The 21,495-nt window shown below is 34.4% G+C and overlaps 1 pseudogene; it reads left to right on the top strand.

Moving 5' to 3' along the window:
* The first annotated feature begins 2,339 nt into the window (after nt 1-2,339).
* On the top strand, nt 2,340-18,913 carry LOC149564250 (U-box domain-containing protein 33-like; annotated as a pseudogene).
* The last annotated feature ends 2,582 nt before the right edge of the window (nt 18,914-21,495 follow it).

Raw genomic sequence — 21,495 nt, 5'->3', positions numbered from 1 at the left:
TTTTGTTGATAGATTGTTGATTTACTGACCAAGCCTATTGTAAAGTTGAACTTTGAGTTCTTTCGAGGATTCATTTGTAGACCTAATGTATTATGGGTGATTGTTAGAATTAATATATTAGTAGTTATTCATCTAGCTATGAGTTACATAACCAACACAAAGTTTTCCAATTCCTATTTCATCATGGCTTTATATGTTTCAGATACTGCAGTACGTAACCTCCTTTTTATGCTTTCACTACTTCAATTGTGGACTTTTACGTGACTTTTTATGAAAATCCTCCACACCTTATCTTTAATGGATCTTGTGCCATTCAATTTTTATCATTACACTAAATATGGCCCCACCCTTCTCTTATATTGATATGTTTATAATAGTTTAAAAATTGCCAATTTGGAAGATATACTTTCTTTGGTTAAGCATATGAAAACCTCATTCTTTTTTGAAGAGAGGTCTACTTTGATATACCTTTATCACAAAAGGAAGAATGGTTGGTAGAATGATTAATTTTTATTTATTTAAATTTCTTTATAAAAAAAAATTCTCAACATATATTTTGTCCTATTAGTTTCATTACAGCTTTAATATCAAATTTTGAAGAAATTTATAAAAATTATATAATTGATGTAATCATTAGCTTTTTCCAATATAGAAACTAACTATCTTAATGTCACTCTACAAAAAAAATTAATTAGTAATATAGACAAATGCCTAATGGTATTTGTCGTAAGCTATAATAGTTTAATAGCTCAATTAGATAGAATAATATATTAAATTTAATAGGTAATAATTATAAAAGAATCAATTTATTTGATAGTAATGATATATTTAATATAATTTAATTGAAATTTTAGTATTTTTCAAAATATCTTAGATGTAAAAGTAATTTAATATTTAATATTCAATTTTTCATTTTTTAAAATTATAATTTTATTTTTAAAATTATAATTTTATTTTTAAAATTTATTTCATATTTGAATATTTTTAAATATAAAAATATTTATCATTCAATATAATTACTAATTTATAATAATAAATGTAATGTTAGTTAGCTATTGATACTATATTTTATTTTGTTTGATTTAAAATATATATAATTATCATTAAAAATGATTTCTAATTTAGAATATAAATATGATGTTAGAATCTTAGCATAATATTTTGTTTTATTTAAATTAAAACCTCTTTAAAATATATTTGATCTCTTTCAAATTTTCACACATTCATGCTTTTGAATATTGCTTGGTAATAGGGGTATGCTTCAAGAAAATTTGTCCCTATAAGACCCCAAATGTATGAGCAAATTAAATTGAAGTAAAATAGTTTTATGGATTTTGTAAATAAAAAATCAACCACATATACATTAGAAAACATTAAATTCTTAATCTAAAATAAAAATACATAAATATGATTAATTGAAATAAAAAAGATTCATCAATAGAAGTGATTACAATAGCATATTGCCTAATCAAATACAATAAGATATAGTGAAATTAAATGAATTTTATTTACCATGATATAATTCAGAATAGAAAAGTGACAATATTTATATTGGAAAGATGGAAGAATTGAATAACATCCCTTCACCTAAAGTCTAAATACCAAGATTATTCACTTGTCATATTTAAGAATGATGTAATAGTAGAATGGGCGAAAAACACAATAAGGAATATGTCAGGAATCAAATATTACCCTTCCACATAAAGTTTAATTATATAGTATTTTAATTAGTAGAATTTGTTTAAAATGGTATTTAATTTAGCAGAAGATATGATGGTTATGTCAATTATAATCTCTCATTAAACTGTTCAATAAAATATAATAGTAGGAAAACCGCCGTGAAATCACATAACACATCCATCCGCCAAAAGTCGAAGTACCTAGATCATTCGACTATGATGTAAGTGTTGAAAAGGCCAAAATAATGAGGAAAATGCCAGGCATCAATAACACCCATCCAGGTAAATTCTAACGTTTATCATTTTTAAAACAAAATGTCTCAAAAGTCATAAGTTATGTTGGAGCCAAGAAATCCAGGAATCCCTGAATTGTTGTGTTATCTTTGGCAACCATCAAACCGACCAAAATAACAGGTGCAATCCAGACATTCTTATAATCGCCGATTACTCTAAACTTCCTGCAAATCAAACTTTTTGTTGCTGTGTTTTCTTTCAATTTATCTTTAATATCTACTGTAAGAGCGGATGGCTTAATCATTATATGCTAAGGTTTGATTTCTAAACTAAAAAGTATTAATTAGTCAAAATTGATTTATTTGTTGAAAGTTTAATTTCTCCTTAATGTACTATGTTTAAGGGTGGCTCTCTAAGATGGCAAAAATGGAAGAAATCATAAATCCTGCAGGGGAAGAAATATATGTCGCCGTATGAGTGCTGTTAAATGGGCGCTGCAAGACATGAGTACCAAAGAAGGAGAAGAAGCCCTAATTATGAGTTGTTAAAGCCCATCAAAAGGTTAAAGACGAGGAGTTCAACACTTGCATGAAGAAATACTTCGATATTTGCACAAGAGCGCAGGTTCATTTTCCGCCTCCCCTTGCAAAATAATTAGTTTTTATCAGGGTTTAATATCTTGAGTCATTTTTCGTTGATCATAATCATATAACAGCTTAAGGGTAAGCAATGATTCAATTGCAGTTGGAGTATCTATATAAAAAAAAATGGCATTAAAAGCGGTGCAGAATTCCCAGAATGCACTGTGCAACAGGTCAGAGCAGTTCCTTTGTTTGTGGAGAAGGATGATGTTGCCAAAGGGATCGTTGAAGTGATCTCAGAGAAGAACGTAAGGAAGCTTGTCATGGGCACAACTTTAGCGGGTAGTGCCATATCTAGGTACAAAACTTACTAATCTTGTACATTATTCTCGTCTCCCATATTTTCATATTTCTTATTTGTTACAAAAAGCTTAATACGACTCAAACTTTTAGACCACAAATAGCTCTCCAACAAACAACTAAACCAACTACTAAAAAGAGGCACAAGGACAAAAGTGAGAACCAGCATAAACACCCACATCAGTAGAGGGATACAACCATTTAACATGTGGGGTTTGCACCTACTACATACCATGTTCATAATCCAGGCCTAAGCAGGCAAAGGGTGAAAGGGCTTGAGGGACAAAACCGATGACCTCTACTCCGATACCACATAAATCTTTTCACCACATCAAAAACATGCACTAGTGGTGGAGATGGATGAAGGAAGACATATTTCTTATTTGTTTATTTTAAATTAGATTGGACATATTTCTTGTTTGTTTAGTTTTGAATTAGATTGTGCATTTCTTTAGTATTCACACCATTCTTCAACGATTATCAAATTTTGTACTTCTTAGAATTTAAAAATAGAAATAACAAACCATATGAATAATAGGAAATCGGGGTAGTTGATGATTAAATTTCTTTTCTTTATGGTTGTAAGCCTTTTTAAAAGATAATTTTATAGGAGGATATGGATGTCAACATGAGGCAAAGAAGAATATGTCCTAAAGCATGCCATGAAGTCATGTGACATCTCAATTGTTTATAAAGACGAACTTGTCTTTCGTAGGCCAAGGCTGTCTGCCAGTAGATGATAGTCGGTGTAGAAAAATTAATGGTTGCAGTATAATTCATGTATCTTTTTCAAATATGTGGAAGCTTACAATCATTACTTTTTTTTTCTGATGACTTAAACATCATATACTAAACTTCATTTCTAGGTTAAAAGTGCTAAATGGTCAAAGTTGAGTTTTTTTTTTTCCAAACTTAATTTCATCCTTAGTGTGTGATATGTTTTGGTGGATGTTTGCTAATTTCATGCAGTGTCGAAGAAGGAGATTAAGAGTTTGGACTGTCCTTTGTGTGCTTTGGTGGCTATGTTCTGACATGGAGAATAATAACAGATCAGTTTCATTGCCACCAAAATTGGATTGGGTGAAAAGAGATAGCACATCTTCCTTATCAGAAGAAGGGAATGATTTAGAGATTACAACATTCAAGATTGATGGTGATTCATCTGATTCGCAATGGGAAGACAGTATGTCAAAAATTCTTTTTGATGAATTTACTTTCCTGGAACTGTTGGATAATGTTGTCCTTAATGTCACACAAATGTCATATCAGTTATTAATCTCAGCTAACCGAGCTCACTCAGTCATCAAAGAAAATGAAGCAGTCAGTATCAACCGAGCTCACTCGGTCATTGAAGAAAATGAGGCAGATAGTGTCAACCGAGCTCACTCGGTCATCGAAGAAAATGAAGCAGATAGTATTAACCGAGCTTACTCGGTCATCAAGGAAAATAAGGCAGACAAGTGTTGACCGATCTCACTCGGCTATCGAAGAAAATGAGGCAGACAGTGTTAACCGAGATCACTCAGTCAACAAAGGAATTTGGCAAAAATAGTTTCCACCGAGCTCACTCGGTCATCTATGGAAACTCAGTACTTACCGAGTTCTCCTGGCAATTGAAGGGTTGTCACAGAGTTCGCTGTATTAACCGAGCTTAGTCGGTTAACACAGGAATTATTTTCTAAACAGTATTAACCGAGCAAGGTCAGCCAGTAAAGGGATTTGTTAGTTTTTAATTTTAATTATTTCTAGCCGATTATTGTATTTGTTTGATTATTGGTCAGTGATTTGAGCCGACTAAGATAATCTGAAAGGTATATATGGTCACTCAAGTTGTAAATCAAAGAAAGAAGTGAAAAAATTATGAAGGTGCATTATAGTGTGAAATAAAAAGGCTAATGTTCAGAAATGTTTGATGAAGGATCAGATTTGTTGAAGGAGCTGAAAAGTTGTATTTGATCAGTAAGGATTCGGTCAAGGATAAATAGAGATCTGTAATCAGCAAAGATAAGTTATATATTGTATTAGATCACTTCATTGTTGCTTTCTAACTATTGTAATAGTGAACTCAAAATCTCTTAACAGAGTTGGTTTAACAGCCATTCTATAAATCTTCTAACAAGGTGATAGTTCAGTTGAATTGTTCTAAAGACCTCTAGCAAGGCCACTCCTAACAGGGTGATTAAATCCTCTAACAGGGTCACACCTAACAGTGTGTTTTGTAACCTTTAACAAGGTTGGCTCCTAATAGGGCTCACTTCAGAAGAGTGAAAAATAGTAACTAGTTACATTGGTGGTTTTTCCCATATTGGTTTTCCATGTTAAATCTGGTGTCTTTAGTGTTCATGATTGCTGAATTGTTTTTGGTTATCAGTTCTTAATAATAATAATTATTTGCTGCATTATCAAGTTTTAGTAATTTGTAACTAAGAACAAGCTTTTAGACATCTAAGGGACTGTGAAATGTTTTTGTGGTAACTGATTCACCCCCTCCCCCTCTCAGTTACTCCATTCTCATTTCCAACAATTGGTATCAGAACTTTTGGTGCTTGCAGGAAAAGATTTCAAGGTTCTAAGCCAAAGATCAAGATGTCTTACAAAAGAGAAATTCCAAAACTTAACAGAGATAACTTCTCAGCATGGCAAGGATTGATGAAACTTCATCTGGCTACTATTGGTGATACAAGAGTGAAATACCTTGAAGAAGAACATGAAGAACCTTCTGGCACATTGTCAGTTAATGATATTGCTGAAAAGAAGACTCACAACAATATGATGATAGACATAGCATCTGCTCTCAGCTATGAAGAATTTGACGACATTAAGGACTGCAAAACTGCCTTTGACATGTGGAACAAGCTAAAAGAGATCTATGGAGGAGATGATAATGTAAGAAGAGCAAAAGAAGAAAGTCTAAGGGGACAATTTGATCAAATGAGGATGAAAGAGGATGAAAACATTGCAAAGTATGTTGAAAGAGTTAAAGCATGTGTAAGTGCAATTAGGGCAGCTAGAGGTGACATCAAAGGAGAAACAATTGTAAGCAAAGTTCTCAGAACCTTGCTTCTCGTTTATGCAATCAGAGTCTCTACAATTCAGGAAAGAAGGTGTGAAGCAAATCATAAGATAAATCTTGAGGCCATAGTCAGAAGACTAACTGCATTTGAACTAGATAACTTTGACAACTATGTTCCAGCCTCCAAAAACATTGAATCAGCATTTCAAGCCAAGCTCTCACTCAAAGAGAAAAACAAAAAGAAGATAGAATCACAGTCAGAAAGTGAAAATGAATCAAGCCAAAGTTCAGACAGTGATCTCGAAGTGATTGAAGCCCTACTAGCAAGGAAATATTCTAGAGGCAAAGGAAAATACAAAGGTAAAGTTCCTCTAGCTTCTTTTTCTTGTGATGAAATTGGTCATATTGCAGCAAGGTGCTCAAACAAGCAAAACAATGATGAAAAGAAAGATCACAAATGGAATGGCAAGAAAGACTTTAAATCATCCAAGAACAAAGGTAAGAAATCATGTTTCATGGCTGAAAATTCTAAGGATTCTGATAATAGTGAGGATGAAATTGTTTATATTGCTGTTAAATATGACTCTGATAGTGATGAGAAAGATAAAATGGCTCTTATCTCTCATATAAGTAAGAATGATACATGGATTATAGACAGTGGTTTCTCACATCATATGACTGGTGATAAAACTAAGTTTGATTAGTTTGAAGACTATGATGGTGGTAGTGTAAGGTTTGGTAATAATGAACCTCATTTCATAAAAGGAAGATGAAGAATCCGTCTATCCAAAGAACTTATATGTAATAATGCCTATTGGGTTGAAGGTCTCAAATATAATTTGCTAAGTGTTGCACAGTTACTAAATACTAGATTCAAGGTGGAATTCATGCATGGAAAGGCAAGATTGTTGAATGAGCAAGGAAAATTGATAGGATCTGGCACCCAAACTAAAGGTAACTTGTTCTATCTAGAACTTGGTAAATGCTCATGTTTTATTGCTCAAATTGAAGAGAGTTGGTTATGGCATAAAAGGTTGTGCCATGTCAATTTTGATAATTTGGTAAAAATAAGCAAATTCAAGAAAGTAAGAGGCATTCCTAACATTAAGAAACCTGAGGTTGGTCTATGCAAGAATTGTCAGATTGGTAAAATGGGAAAGACTAGTTTTAAAGATAAAAATTATCAGTCTGAAGATATATTAGAAATTGTGCATACTGATTTATGAGGACCCATTGGAATAGAAAGCTATACTGGAGAAAAGTTTTTCATTCTTTTTGTTGATGACTATTCAAGAATGATGACTGTCATGTATCTAAGGAATAAATCAGAAGCATTTGAGAAATTCAAATGGTATTTGGCAAGAGTAGATAAAGAAACAGGGAAAAGGCTAAAATGTTTAAGGTCAGACAGAGGTGGTGAATTCATTTCACATGAATTCAATAGCTTCTGCATTGAAAAAGGTATTAAAAGACAGGTTTCAGCACCAAGAACTCCAGAACAAAATGGAATAGCTGAAAGAAGAAATAGATCTATTATGGATTGTGCAAGAACCCTGATGATAGAAAAAACATTGCTATCAAATACTGGAAGAAAGCCATCAGCACTACAGTTCATACCTTAAATTGAGTACAGTTGAAGAAGGACTCATTCAAGATTCCCTATGAATTATGGTATGGCTACAAACCAAATGTAAGTTATCTGAAAGTATTTGGAAGCAAATGTTATATTTTGAAAGAATCTAGAAAAGGAAAATTTGATGTAAAAGGTGATGAAGGAATATTTTTGGGATATTCTTGCAAAAGCAAAGCATATAGATGTTTAAATCTATCCACTCACAAAGTCATAGAAAGTGCACATGTGAAAGTCGATGAGTTTGCAGACAAATCAGAAGAAGAAAGTAAAAAGATATATGAAGACTACAAGAGATTTGTTTACATTGAACCAAATACCATACCAAGTATACCGTTCACTCAAGAATCCTCAACTCCTGAGTCTTCAGTAACCAAGTTGCAAATAGTTCAAACCGAGCCATAACAACATTTAGACACTACCGAGCAAGTATCTACCGAGTCTAAAGCAACCAAGCCAGAACAGCCTGAACATGAAATTGAAGAACAAGCAGATATCAATGAAACTCATTCAAGAGGTAAAGAACTTGTATTAGCCAAATATGTCAGAAGACATCATACACCAGATCAGATCATTGGAGACAAATCTAAAGGAACCCTGACAAGATGTAATTCAAAAAATACTTGTTTACTTGCTGATTTTGAACCGAGAAGTATTAAAGATGCCTTGGCAAATGATAGTTGGATTGAGGCAATGAATGAGGAAATAGAATAGATAGAGAAGAACAAGACATGGACTCTTGTACCCAGGCCTAAAGATAAGAATATAATTGGAACCAAGTGGGTATTCAGAAACAAGTTGACTGAAGATGGTAAGGTATCCAGAAACAAAGCCAAATTGGTATGCAAATGATACTCTCAAGAAGAAGGATAGATTATGGGGAAACTATTGCTCCTATTGCCAGATTGGAAGGAGTCAGAACCTTACTTGCATATGCTGCTCACAAAGGATTCAAAGTTTATCAGATGGATGTCAAGTCAACATTCCTCAATGGAATACTGAATGAAGAGGTCTACCTTGAACAACCTGAAGGTTTTGTTGATCCAGATAAAAGAAACATGGTTTGCAAATTACACAAGGCATTGTATGGTCTGAAACAAGCTCCTAGAGCATGGTATGAAAGATTGCATAACTATCTTATTCAAATCGGTTTTCAAAGAACTAATGATAATAGTAGCTTGTATATAAAGGAAGGACCAGATAATAAGATTGTCTTGACAGAAATATTTGTAGATGATATTGTTTTCATAGGGAATGATGATCTTTGCAAAGAATTTTTAGAACAAATGAATAAGGAATTTGAAATGTCTATGTTTGGTGAAATAAAATTCTTTGTTGGTCTTCAAATTCAACAAAATAAGAATAGCATCTTCATTACTCAATCAAAATACATCAAGGAGATATTGAAAAAGTTTAGTATGAAGGACTGCAAACCTGTTGGAACTCCTATGTGTACTGGATTGAAACTTACCAAAGATGATGAATCCAAAGAAGTAGATTAAACATTGTATAGATCTATGATTGGAAAGTTGCAGTATGTAGTTGATACCAGGTCAGATATTGCTCTTGCAGTTGGTATTGTTGCAAGATTTTCAGCAAAACCAAGAGAAATTCACCTAATGGCAATCAAGAGAATAATGAGATATTTGAAAGGAACTGAAGATTATGGACTATGGTACAAATTTGGAGGTAATTTGGATTTGAAAGTTTTTACTGATGCTAATTGGGCAGGGAATCTTGATGACAGAAAAAGCACAAGTGGAGGAGCATTCTTTCCTTGAAAGAGATTGGTTTCTTGGACAAGCAAAAAGCAAAATTGTACATCTCAATCTACAACAGAGGCAGAGTATGTTGCTGCAGCAGTAAACTGTTCCAACATTGTTTGGTTTAAGTAGTTATTACAAGGAATGAAGATGGAAATCAAAGAACCAGTTGTTATGTTCTGTGACAGTACTAGTGCAATCAACATATTCAAGAATCCAGTGATGCATTCCAAGACCAAGCATATTGCAATCAAATATCATTTTGTCAGAGAATTGGTGCAAGACAAGGAGATCAGATTGGAATATGTTCAGACAAAAGAACAAATTGCTGATATATTCACAAAGCCCTTATCTAAGGATACATTTTTGTATCTTAGAGGTAAGTTAGGAGTCATTCCCCTATCTGAAGTTCACTAAAATAAGTTTTAGTGATGCATCAACGCATATAAGATTGAAGATCTATCTGTTGATGCAGTTTAATCAGAAATCCTTGCATATGAATTAGTACTAAAGGTACATTGCAATTCACTTTACTTCTGTTATCTTTGGCATGTGTTGTCAAAGAGGGAGAGATCTACTGTCATATATGTCATATCCTTCTAAAATTTGTGAAATTTGAAAAAAAATCTGCTATGAAGTTCCTTAAAAGAGGGAGACTATTAAAAGAGGGAGAAGTCTGTTATCTTATTGGACTTATTTCAAAATTTCATTCTGTTATGACATGTTGTGTTGCCATCAATGCCAAAGAGGGAGATTGTTGAGATAATGGGTGTTGCACACATTGCATAATATTGTTATTTTATTATTTTATTTTTATTATGTAATGTTGTACCTAGATGGACGTGCAACATGTAAAAATTCCCATGAAATATTTTTGATGAGTTGTATTGTAACATTGTGAAAATATTTCATGTAATTATTTAATATTAGGGAAAAGAATTAAATGCCCAATATTAAATGTGGGGTCAGTGGGTTAGGTAGCACATGGTTTTAGCACATGGTTTATGTAATACCATTTGGTGGTTTTGTGGGACTTGCTACTATATAAGCAGCCACAAGGGTAGTTGTTGTAGAGAGAGAGAGAGAGAGAGAGAGAGAGAGAGAGAGAGAGAGTGACAAGGAGAAGACAAAAGGCAAGAGTTGAGCGGGACAAGGCTTGACAGGTTAGCCAAGGGAGCATTTGTGAAGGTTGAAAGCATGGCATGGGATGTGTGGATTCATGCTTGTTCACATAGTTTTCTCGGTTGTGGCTACGGCCATGAAGGCTTCCATGGTTGTATGGCAATAGTATTTTTGCTGAATAATACATGATGATGGATGCTTTTGGAGGCTGGGTTTTTTCCCTCAATGAGGGTTTTCCAGGGTATATCTTGTGTCACAATTTTGTGAGTATGTTGTCTATTCTCTTGCATGTGAATTTTAATTCTGTGCTTATTTCAGATCTATTACGGGTTATGTGGAAACAGTTATATTCTTTATTGCCAAGTTTCCTTACAAGTGGTATCAGAGCTATGGTATATTATTGTAACCCTAGAATAAATCCATGGGAATGCATGAGAGGATAAAAAAGGGCAAGATATATGAATGATTTATTGCAGATCTGAGGGTTTTGGATTTGCTGTTATGATGGGATGTTAAAAGATTTGGGCATGGGAAATTGTTGGACAAAAGAGTTTTTCGGATGTTTCATTTAAATGAGGGTTTTAGGGGGTAGCATGCAAAAATGACCTCTTAGGTAAAAACAGACCTGGACGACATTTCCATAAAATTTGATATATAATATGCCCTAAATTGGCCATGTTCAGAGGAAATGAAAGAGTTTTTTGATTTCAGCTCGTGATGGCCGTCAAATTTAATCCCGTCGAAATTTTAGTCACTGAAAAAAATTAAAAATGAAAAATCGCAGTGAAAATGGTAAAAAGACTGTCTTAGTAAAACGACAATAACTTTCTCTCAGAATATTGGATTTCAGAGTTCTTATAGGCGTTGGAAAGCTAATTCAGAGCACTACAACATGGTGTAGGTTTGGTTTTGTGATTTAAAATTTTTTTCAGGTTTTAAGAGCCCTAAAGTTAGATGTTATTTATTTTGAGCACGGATTAGGGCATAACTTGGGCATACGGAGTCAGATTTTGGACTTCAAGTAGTCAACAGAAAGCTCTTGGAGAGCTCTACACATTGGTTCAGATTTGGTGCAGGTTTGGCATGATTTATTTGGTGATATATTGATTTGAACATTTTATAGACATATTTTGACTATGGTAACATTGTGAGTTTATGGCATTGGAGATTTAAGATTTGATGTCATTGTATACTCAATTCATATTTTAGTTTGGTCTCATGATGATATGGTTATCAGTGTTTAGTTTGGATATGCATGATGACTTGTTGGGTCTACAAGTTGTGTAGTGTTGTAAGCGGTCTATACTTACAGGTTGCATTTATAGCTTGGTTATGGGTTGTCTTTGCCCATTGATCTTTTATTATTGATGCATATTTAGATTGGTGGCTTGGATTTGGGTTGTCTATGCCCCGAGTCACATGATTTTCTGATTCTTTCTTCATGTAGAAGGGATGAGATGTTGTTACCAGGTACAGTCATGGTGGAGGATTGTGGTTGACTATTTTATGCTGACAGGTTGGACATATTGAGAGCCAGATACTCGGTTCATGGATGTGATCATGGTGCCATGGATTTTGGCATGACATGATTGGTTATACAGGTACATCCTTGATGTTCATTAGCTTGGATTTTTGATTCAGTTATGGTGGTATATCTTCTTGGTTGAGGATCATGGTTATTTGTTTTCTTTTTGAGGAGCTCATGATGTGCACTTTGAGTTCTTTGATAGTTTGATGCCTTGGTTGATTCTCATGGTTAGAGGATGGTTTTTTTTCATCATGATGTCATGGATAGCTTGGATACATGGTTTAGTGGGAGCTTGTGACAGTGATGGGGTGACAGTGCAGGATTAGTTCCTGGTTTGGTTTATATCTTCTTGGTTTGGAGAGGATGGATTTTATGATGCCATAGGTGACTTGGTACCATGGTTGAGTGGGAGTTGTTGGCATTGATATATTTATTGAGTGTTTGCAGATGTTGGAGGTTTGTCTTAGATCCTGTTGCTGCAGAAGCGTCTTTGACATTTGCATGGTGCACTTGTTATCTTCATGGTGTTTGAAGATGGTTAGATCTTGAGGACTCATGGAGTTCTTGGTTATCTTCATGGTGTGTGGAGATGGTTCTTCCTAGTATGTGGAGATGGTTTTCTTCATGGTGTGTGAAGATGGTTGCATCTTGAGGACTCACAGGGTTCTTGGCAAAGGTGTGGTTTATGCTTTAATTTGGCATGTTATCCTTGGTGTGAGGATGGTTTCATTATTATGTCATGGTATACTCCTGATACGCGTTTAGAGTTGTGACATGTTATGGTATGTTCATATGGAGCATGTTATCTCTTTGGTTGAGATGGTAAGATCATGTTGTCATGTTTATGTTCCTGAGGCCATGGTTGGAACTTTGACATTGATTTTGGTTTAGTTTCTTGGTATTGAGTACACTAATCATAAGCTGGATACTTCATGATATTGCTATGTTACATTTGGAGTTGGCATGGATTGATTGGTTACAGGTGCTCATGGATACTTAGAGACGGTGGTGATGCTGATTTCTCTTAGATTAGAGAAGTATTTGTTGGGACAGTTGATGGTTTCAGCAGGAAGTCCGAGGGGCAGTCACCTGATATGGACTTGAGAGGAGATTGTTCTTAGATGAGTCTTGGTTGGAGACTTGGGTATCTTGATGAGCATTCTCATTCCCCACTCTTGGTCTACTCAGCGGTTTGCTACTTGAGAGGTATAGCCCATTGATTCTCTCAGTTGCATTATATTTATGCTTATCTTTCATGGATATGGATCTTGAGCTATGGTACATGAGTTAGTTCTGGAGGGTTCATTTGAGAGATGGTTTAGCATTGGTTATCTCCATGTGCATATGTTGTTATGCTGGTTGAGTTTGGGAGATGGTTTTATATTGGGCATATTCCTTAGATTAGGAATGGTTATTTCTTGGTTTAGGAATGGTTTTTATTGAGTTTGATCTTCTTGTGAGAGGCTTACATCCATGATTAGCTATATGGTATGGTTTGGGTGTTGTTGAGGCTTCTTGTTGGGGTTTTATGGAGGAGATCATACTTGCACAGTTTACATCTAGAGGTGTGTGTACAAGGACATGATACAGGTTATGATTTGCATGGTTTCTCTAGTCTTGGTTATCTTCCTGGATGTTCAGTTTTGACTACATTGGATTTGAGATTGGTTGGAGATTGTGATCACTGGTTTGTGCTCATGTATGAGATGACATGGTTATTACTTTATCTCTTTCCTCTGTTGGTTGTGGTGAACTTGGGAGAGCATTGGAGACTTGTTATGAGAGTTGTTCTTGCAGGATATCAGTTTATGTATTGTGGATGTCCTTGATGCTACATGGATTCACTTCTTTGAGATGTGTTGAGTGGATTGGTTATAGATTTGACATTATCTTTTGCAGTAGGAGCTTCTTGGTATATATGTGGCAGGTATTGCTCTTGAGGCTTGTGATTGCAGGTTGCAGATTGGATATGTTGGTGATATGAGATTCACTTGTTATACCTTTGAGGTATGGATAGTTGGATGGGTTTGGCACTTTGCTGTGGGTGCTATTTCAGCTATGGATATTTTGACAACTACGGATACATGTGATTACCTTTGGATCAGGTTTTTGTGCTTGAAATTTTAGTTGGTACAGGATTTTATGATCTTCTATTGCAACAGGTTGGGTGGCTTTCTCTTTGGATGGAGCACTTGGTGTATTTTGATCCATGATGGTGGATGTGCTAGGAGGGATTGTTCCCTTGTTCATTTATGTGGCTACGGATTGACCCTATGCAATGTATACAACAAGTGGGAGATTGTTGAGATAATGGGTGTTGCACACATTACATAATATTGTTATTTTATTATTTTATTTTTATTATGTAATGTTGTACCTAGATGGACGTGCAACATGTAAAGATTCCCATCGAATATTTTTGATGAGTTGTATTGTAACATTGTGAAAATATTTCATGTAATTATTTAATATTAGGGAAAAGAATTAAATGCTCAATATTAAATGTGGGGTCAGTGGGTTAGGTAGCACATGGTTTTAGCACATGGTTTATGTAATACCACTTGGTGGTTTTGTGGGACTTGCTACTATATAAGCAGCCACAAGGGTAGTTGTTGTAGAGAGAGAGAGAGAGAGTGTGTGTGACAAGGAGAAGACAAAAGGAAAGAGTTGAGCGGGACAAGGCTTGACAGGTTAGCCAAGGGAGCATTTGTGAAGGTTGAAAGCATGGCATGGGATGTGTGGATTCATGCTTGTTCACATAGTTTTCTCGGTTGTGGCTACGGCCATGAAGGCTTCCATGGTTGTATGGCAATAGTATTTTTGCTGAATAATACATGATGATGGATGCTTTTGGAGGCTGGGTTTTTTCCCTCAATGAGGGTTTTCCAGGGTATATCTTGTGTCACAATTTTGTGAGTATGTTGTCTATTCTCTTGCATGTGGATTTTAATTCTGTGCTTATTTCAGATCTATTACGGGTTATGTGGAAACAGTTATATTCTTTATTGCCAAGTTTCCTTACAGAGATTGTTGGATAATGTTGTCCTTAATGTCACACAAATGTCATATCAGTTATTAATCTCAGCTAACTGAGCTCACTCGGTCATTGAAGAAAATGAAGCAGTCAGTATCAACTGAGCTCACTCGGTCATCGAAGAAAATGAGGCAGATAGTGTCAACCGAGCTCACTCGGTCATCGAAAAAAATGAAGCAGATAGTATTAACTGAGCTTACTCGGTCATCAAAGAAAATAAGGCAGACAAGTGTTAACTGAGCTCACTCGGCTATCGAAGAAAATGAGGTAGACAGTGTTAACCGAGATCACTCGATCAACAAAGGAATTTGGCAAAAACAGTTTCCACCGAGCTCACTCGGTCATCTATGAAAAATCAGTACTTACCGAGTTCTCCCGGCAATTGAAGGGTTGTCACGGAGTTCGCTGTATTAACCGAGCTCAATCGGTTAACACAAGAATTATTTTCTGAATAGTATTAACCGAGCAAGGTCAGCTAGTAAAGGGATTTGTTAGTTTGTAATTTTAAATATTTCTAGCCGACTATTGTATTTGTTTGATTATTGGTTAGTGATTTGAGCCGACTAAGATAATTTGAAAGGTATATATGGTCACTCAAGTTGTAAATCAAAGAAAGAAGTGCAAAAATTATGAAGGTGCATTATAGTGTGAAATAAAAAGATGAATGTTCAAAAAAGTCTGATGAAGGATCAGATGCGTTGAAGGAGCTGAAAAGTTGTATTTGATCAGCAAGGATTCGGTCAAGGATAAATAGAGATTTGTAATCAGCAAAGATAAGTTGCATATTGTATCAGATCACTTCATTGTTGCTTTCTAACCATTGTAACAGTGAACTCAAAATCTCTTAATAGAGTTGGTTTAACAACCATTCTATAAATCCTCTAACAAGATGACAGTTCAGTTGAATTGTTCTAAAGACCTCTAGCAAGGCCACTCCTAACAGGGTGATTAAATTCTCTGACAGGGTCACCTAACAGTGTGTTTTGTAATCTTTAACAGGGTTGGCTCCTAACAGGGCTCACTTCAGAAGAGTGAAAAACAGTAACTAGTTACATTGGTGGTTTTTTCCATATTGAGTTTTCACGTTAAATCTAGTGTCTCTAGTGTTCATGATTGCTGAATTTTTTTTGGTTATCAATTCTTAATAATTATTATTATTTGCTGCATTATCAAGTTTCAGTAATTTGTAACTAAGAACAAGCTTTTAGACATCTAAGAGACTGTGAAATGTTTTTGTGGTAACTGATTCACCCCCTCTCCCTCTCAGTTACTCCATTCTCATTTCCAACAGGAACTGCCCTAGCTGGACACCATGTAAATCAGGTATTTCTTTTGGACATTTAAACATCACACACAATGGATTAATTTCTATGCTAAAAGTGGGCTACCCTTAAACATCATAGGGTAAGGAAGAAATTAAGTTCGGAAAAATAAGTCAGCACTTTTAGCCTAAGAATCAAGCCTTAATATGTGATGTTTAAGAGGTTCCTCTAAAACTGTGAAATAGTCAAAGTTGACTTATTTTTTCAAGCTTAATTTCTTCCTTAATTTATACCTTTTAAGGATGACATATTTCCTCCCAATAAATGAGTAATGATTATAAACATAACTAAATATGCTCATTTGTGATCTTCGTAGCAACTGAATAACGCAGGATTTTAATGTAGGATGTTGAGAGCTTGAAGGAGCAGCTCGGGCAGGCCTTGAGAGTGGCTGAGAAGGCGGAAGCAGTATCGCGAAAGGAGATCGCCAAACGCAAAGAAGCAGAAGCAGCCAAGGTTAAAGCGAATTACAGAGTACGTGCTCTTTTTAACACTTTAGACACTATTGCAAATATACTGCCTTTATATTTACTTGTGCAAGTGTTCTTCGTATCAAAATGTTTTAGGAAATAGAAGAAGTTACGATAGATCATAAAGTGTGTGATTGAAATGTTTCTTTCTTCTATTCTATTTTGGTAGTGGATAGTGTAATCTCAAACATTGATTGAAAAAACTTTAAACTTTCCCAAACAATATTTATCAGGTTACAGAGCTGGAATCCGCTATTGTAGAAACGGTCAAAGAGAAAGAAGAGATAGTGTTGTTCCTAAGTCTTGCTGAAGAGAGATGCAAAGAGTTACGCAGGCGAAAAAGCGAGGTTGAAGAAAGTGTCAAGTCAGTGGCGGAAAGGATAAGAAAAATCTCATGTGAAAGAAACGAAGCAATCCATGAACTGCGAGAAGCGCAGCAAAAGTTTGAAGCGATGATTGACAAAGAAGCCCAAATTAAACATCTTGAAAATCGGTTGCTTTCAAGGGCGCCGGTCAAAACCGTCAACCCCTCGTCATTTTATAATCATGAATTCAGGGAGTACACCTTTGACGATCATGTCAAAACCGCAACATCAAACTTCTGAGCATTTAAAACTCGGGGAAGGAGGCTACGGCGTCGTTTACAAAGGCGAAATAGGGCAGAGAACCGTTGCAGTTAAAATTCTCAGGGAGAACAGTTTACAGGGCCAGCAAGAGTTCGAACGCGAGGTATATATCTGTAGTATATCGAAATCCACAAACAGTTGGATTTTTTTTGGAATTGTAATTTTTCTAATTTTTAAATTTGTAATTTTGTTAAATATATAATTGTTAAAATATCATAATTGTTCTTTACAAGAAGTTAAATTGTAGTTTTCAGTTACACAAACTTATGAATGGATTAGCATTCATTAAATCAAGGTGATGTTAGTAGAGGTGAAACTGGGTCTCACTAGGCATGCTTAACTATAGAATTTTACACTACTATTGAATTACAGATATCTTGAATAAATATCATTTTTCATAAAAGCTAACATAATTGTGCAAAAAGATATGCTTTTCTTTTTCATTTTTATTTTTCAAATATTTTTATATAAATAGATAAAATGTAATAATTTATTTGGTTCAAAAGATCAAATCTATATTTTTATTTATTTTCTTCTTTACTTTGCTATAGTCATTTAATTGTGTAGCTCTTGAGTTACTCATGTTTCATAAGTAGTGGTTCACATGAATAGATCTTTCATAAGAATGAATGGAACATATAGACACTTATCAGTATAAATGCTCACATAGATGAAACATAAGATCTGGAATGAGAATGAATAGAACAAATGACAGCGGATTTGTATTTCCATTTCAAGTTCCTCAGAAACTTGTATTTGTAGATCAATATTCTACGAGAAGCACGGCACCCACATTTGGTGAGAGTTGTTGGCGCCTGTTTCGAGGGAGGATGTATATTGTATGAGTATATGTCCAACGGGTGCCTGGCGGATCATCTAAGCTCCAGAAGAACCCGTCGGCCTCTTCCCTGGTACGCCAGATTTCGCATCGCCGCCCAAGTATGCTCCGCTTTGCAGTTTCTGTACAGTTTTACACCCGATCCAATCGTCCACCGCGATTTGAAACCCCAAAATATACTCCATGATGAGAATTGTGTGAGCAAGATAAGCTCGTCCTCTGTCCCGTGATTTACACACTGAGTCGGAGCCAAAAGGCACTCTCTGTTGCATGGATCCAGAGTACTTCGCGACCGGCAAATATTCTACGAAATCCGATGTTTACAGCCTGGGAATCATCATTCTTCAGCTGCTCACCGGGAAACTGGCTGTGCCGCTACTGGTTGAAGAGGTTGAAAATGCTCTGAAATGTGAGAGATTGGATCAGATTCTGGATCCGTCGGCAGGCGATTGGCCGTTCCTTGCTAAGGTCAGCCATCCGACAGTGGCAAGATAGAACCTGTCTCTCTTAAAACATTCTAAGCCATATGGTTCTAAGTAATTTTATTTCAAATCTGATGAAAGCATGCCGAAGCTGAGAGTACTTAAAGGAAATTCCCCTAAAATATAATTTTATTGATGATGCTGATGAAGCCACCCATTAATCCTATTGATGTATGGGGTTCTGAAGATTGTGATCCTCCTTCCTGGGATGACTGTGCTCTTACCGTCTGAGGGCTTTAAATGTTTTTTAGTGGCTAAGTTTAGGCTTGCAGCTTTTTTGTGAATATGTAACTTTATTATTTATAAAAAATGACTATTCATCAAAAAATATATTTATTTTGTTACAATGTCACAATGTTGCTCCAACTAATACAAATGACTTAAACATCACATACTAAGGTTTGATTTCCTGGCTAAATGTGTTAAATAGTTAGAGTTGACTTATGTTTTCCAAGCTTAACTTTCATCCTTAATGTGTGACATTTAGTGGTACCCTAAATAATGACAATGTTGAATTAATTTTTTTGTTTATAGAATCAATGAGCAACAATTATATTTATTAATTGTATTTGAAATCGTCATTACTCTGGTTATTTGAATAACTTATTTCATATGTGAATATTATATCTTTTAATTTTTCTTAAGGTAGGATTACTTGAGCATCTATTGTATTCTTTTTCCTACTTTTTTTTTTTGGGAACATCACAATTGCCATAAAGAGTTGATAAACATAAGTTGAAAGGCTATTTTCTTTAAATATTCACTATTCTAAATAATTATAAACTTATTAATTTTTCTATATTTGTATTGATCTATATTGCAAACATTTAGTACAAAAATTAATCTCTGTTTTAAAAATGTACATTTTAATACATTCAATTTATTCTTATTTTTTGAGAGGTAATGGACCAAAGCTTAGATTATTTATTATTTTACTATTATTTGTCAAGATTAATTATTATTCTGTGTTAAGCTCTAGTAGACTCAAACCCAAGACCTCATTATATTGTAAGCTCTTGGCTCAATTCATTCAATTTATTACATCACAAAAAATATTGATGTAAATTTAAAATGAAATTAGTTTCATAGATGTCATCAATTGATATCATATTAGAAGTGGATCTAATTTGAATTGTCAAATCTTCTAAAATTTAAACTAATTTCGTCTTTTTTCATACATGGAAAAATACATGAGAACTCTTGGTGTACAAGTGATTGATTTTATCATTATATTGGTTATATTTTATTGTGATGGCTTTGTTTATTGGTGTAATACATTACAATCTTGTAACTGCTCAAATATCTATTCCCTTTGATTGTATGTCACAGATTAAGTTGCGCCATTTATATTCCACATTGGTGAAATTTGTGCATTGAAGTTCTTTTGCCTCGGAGTAGAAGTTGCTAGAGTGCCTAAAATGATGTAGAGTCATCCTCTATGAAGCCATTTGTATGAAGATCTTTTTGCAAAGCGCTCACGATAGGAGCGTTCATGAAAGAACAAATTGTGAGGAGGAAAGGCAACTGAAAGGATTCAATATTTTTCCATAACCCTCGCAGAATTTCATGTATAGAAAATTTGAGGAGACCAGCTATAGCGACATGACAAGAGAATGGACATGTTCAAATTAACTTTTATAATGATCGAAATTTTTAGTTTTAAAATAAATTTATTAGTATATGTGCTAGCATGGAACCCACGACGAAGAAAAGCTTATGTGGATAGTTTCTTTCTTTGTAAAGAATATTTGTGGTCGAATTGTTCGCATGAATGCTGAAACTATACTTTTGAGGAATTTGTTGGTATTTTTGGAGAGATAATTGAGTGCGATGGGTTCTATTCATGAATTGGTTTGTCTTGTTTTTGGTAAACACATCATTTTTTTGGATGGAACAATCAGAGTTGTAGAAAGAGTTTCTGTCAACATGGTTAGAGAATGCAAAATTGTACTCTAAAAGATTAGCAGTGTTGTTAGATATCTATTTATGATGTTCTTATGTTTGTGGAAAGTAATATGAAGTTTTTAGTTACTTATGATAGTTTTACAAAAGACTTATTGCAGGATAGTGTGTAGGGAACAATGTATTGTTAATTGAGTTGTATCTATTTAGTGAGCTTAAAGCTTGTTCACAGGGATTGGATTTTTGTTGAAGACATATTTGTGGTGATAGGTTTGAGGTAACATAATTAGTGAGAATTTTGTGAAGACTTGTGAATGATAACTTTTGGATTATTCTCTATAGGTCTACCTTTGGTTATATCATTTTTGGAAGTTATATTTGTAATGTAACATATATAATTTAATATCTTTTTCAGGTTGTATAGTATTCATTGTACATTGGGCAAGCCTTAAGGCTGACTCGATTAATTATCTTAGGAGTTGGTACAAAGGACTGATATTTTCCTTGGTTATAATTGGCTCATTATTTAATTATATATTTATGCGAGCTTTAAATGCAAATTCATTTTGATCAGAGCATAGAATGATGTCGATGATGTGTTACGAAATTCAAAGGAATTGTATTGGTAAGATAAGTTCTTATATTAGTCAATTCACTCTTGGATATATTGTCTTGAATTTTTTTATGTCAAGATAGTTTTGAAGAAATTTGGATAGTGGCTTTGAAGGTGACTTCTTATCATCTTATAAGAGGGTTGAAGCATCTCTTATTAGGGTTGGAATCTTATAGTGGGGATTCAAAATCTCTGGAAAGGGACTACATGTAATTGTCTCCAGCTAAAGTCTTATCCTTCATAAGGAACTTTTATATTAGGACATCATCTTGTAGGCATCATTGTCACTGGGGTTTTC

Source organism: Cupressus sempervirens, chromosome 4 (assembly GCF_028749045.1).
Source record: "Cupressus sempervirens isolate cs-2001-9-10 chromosome 4, ASM2874904v1, whole genome shotgun sequence".
In the NCBI taxonomy this organism is placed as follows: Eukaryota; Viridiplantae; Streptophyta; class Pinopsida; order Cupressales; family Cupressaceae; genus Cupressus; species Cupressus sempervirens.
The sequence above is the reverse complement of the archived record's forward strand: the minus strand, read 5'-3'. Positions and strand labels throughout refer to the sequence as shown.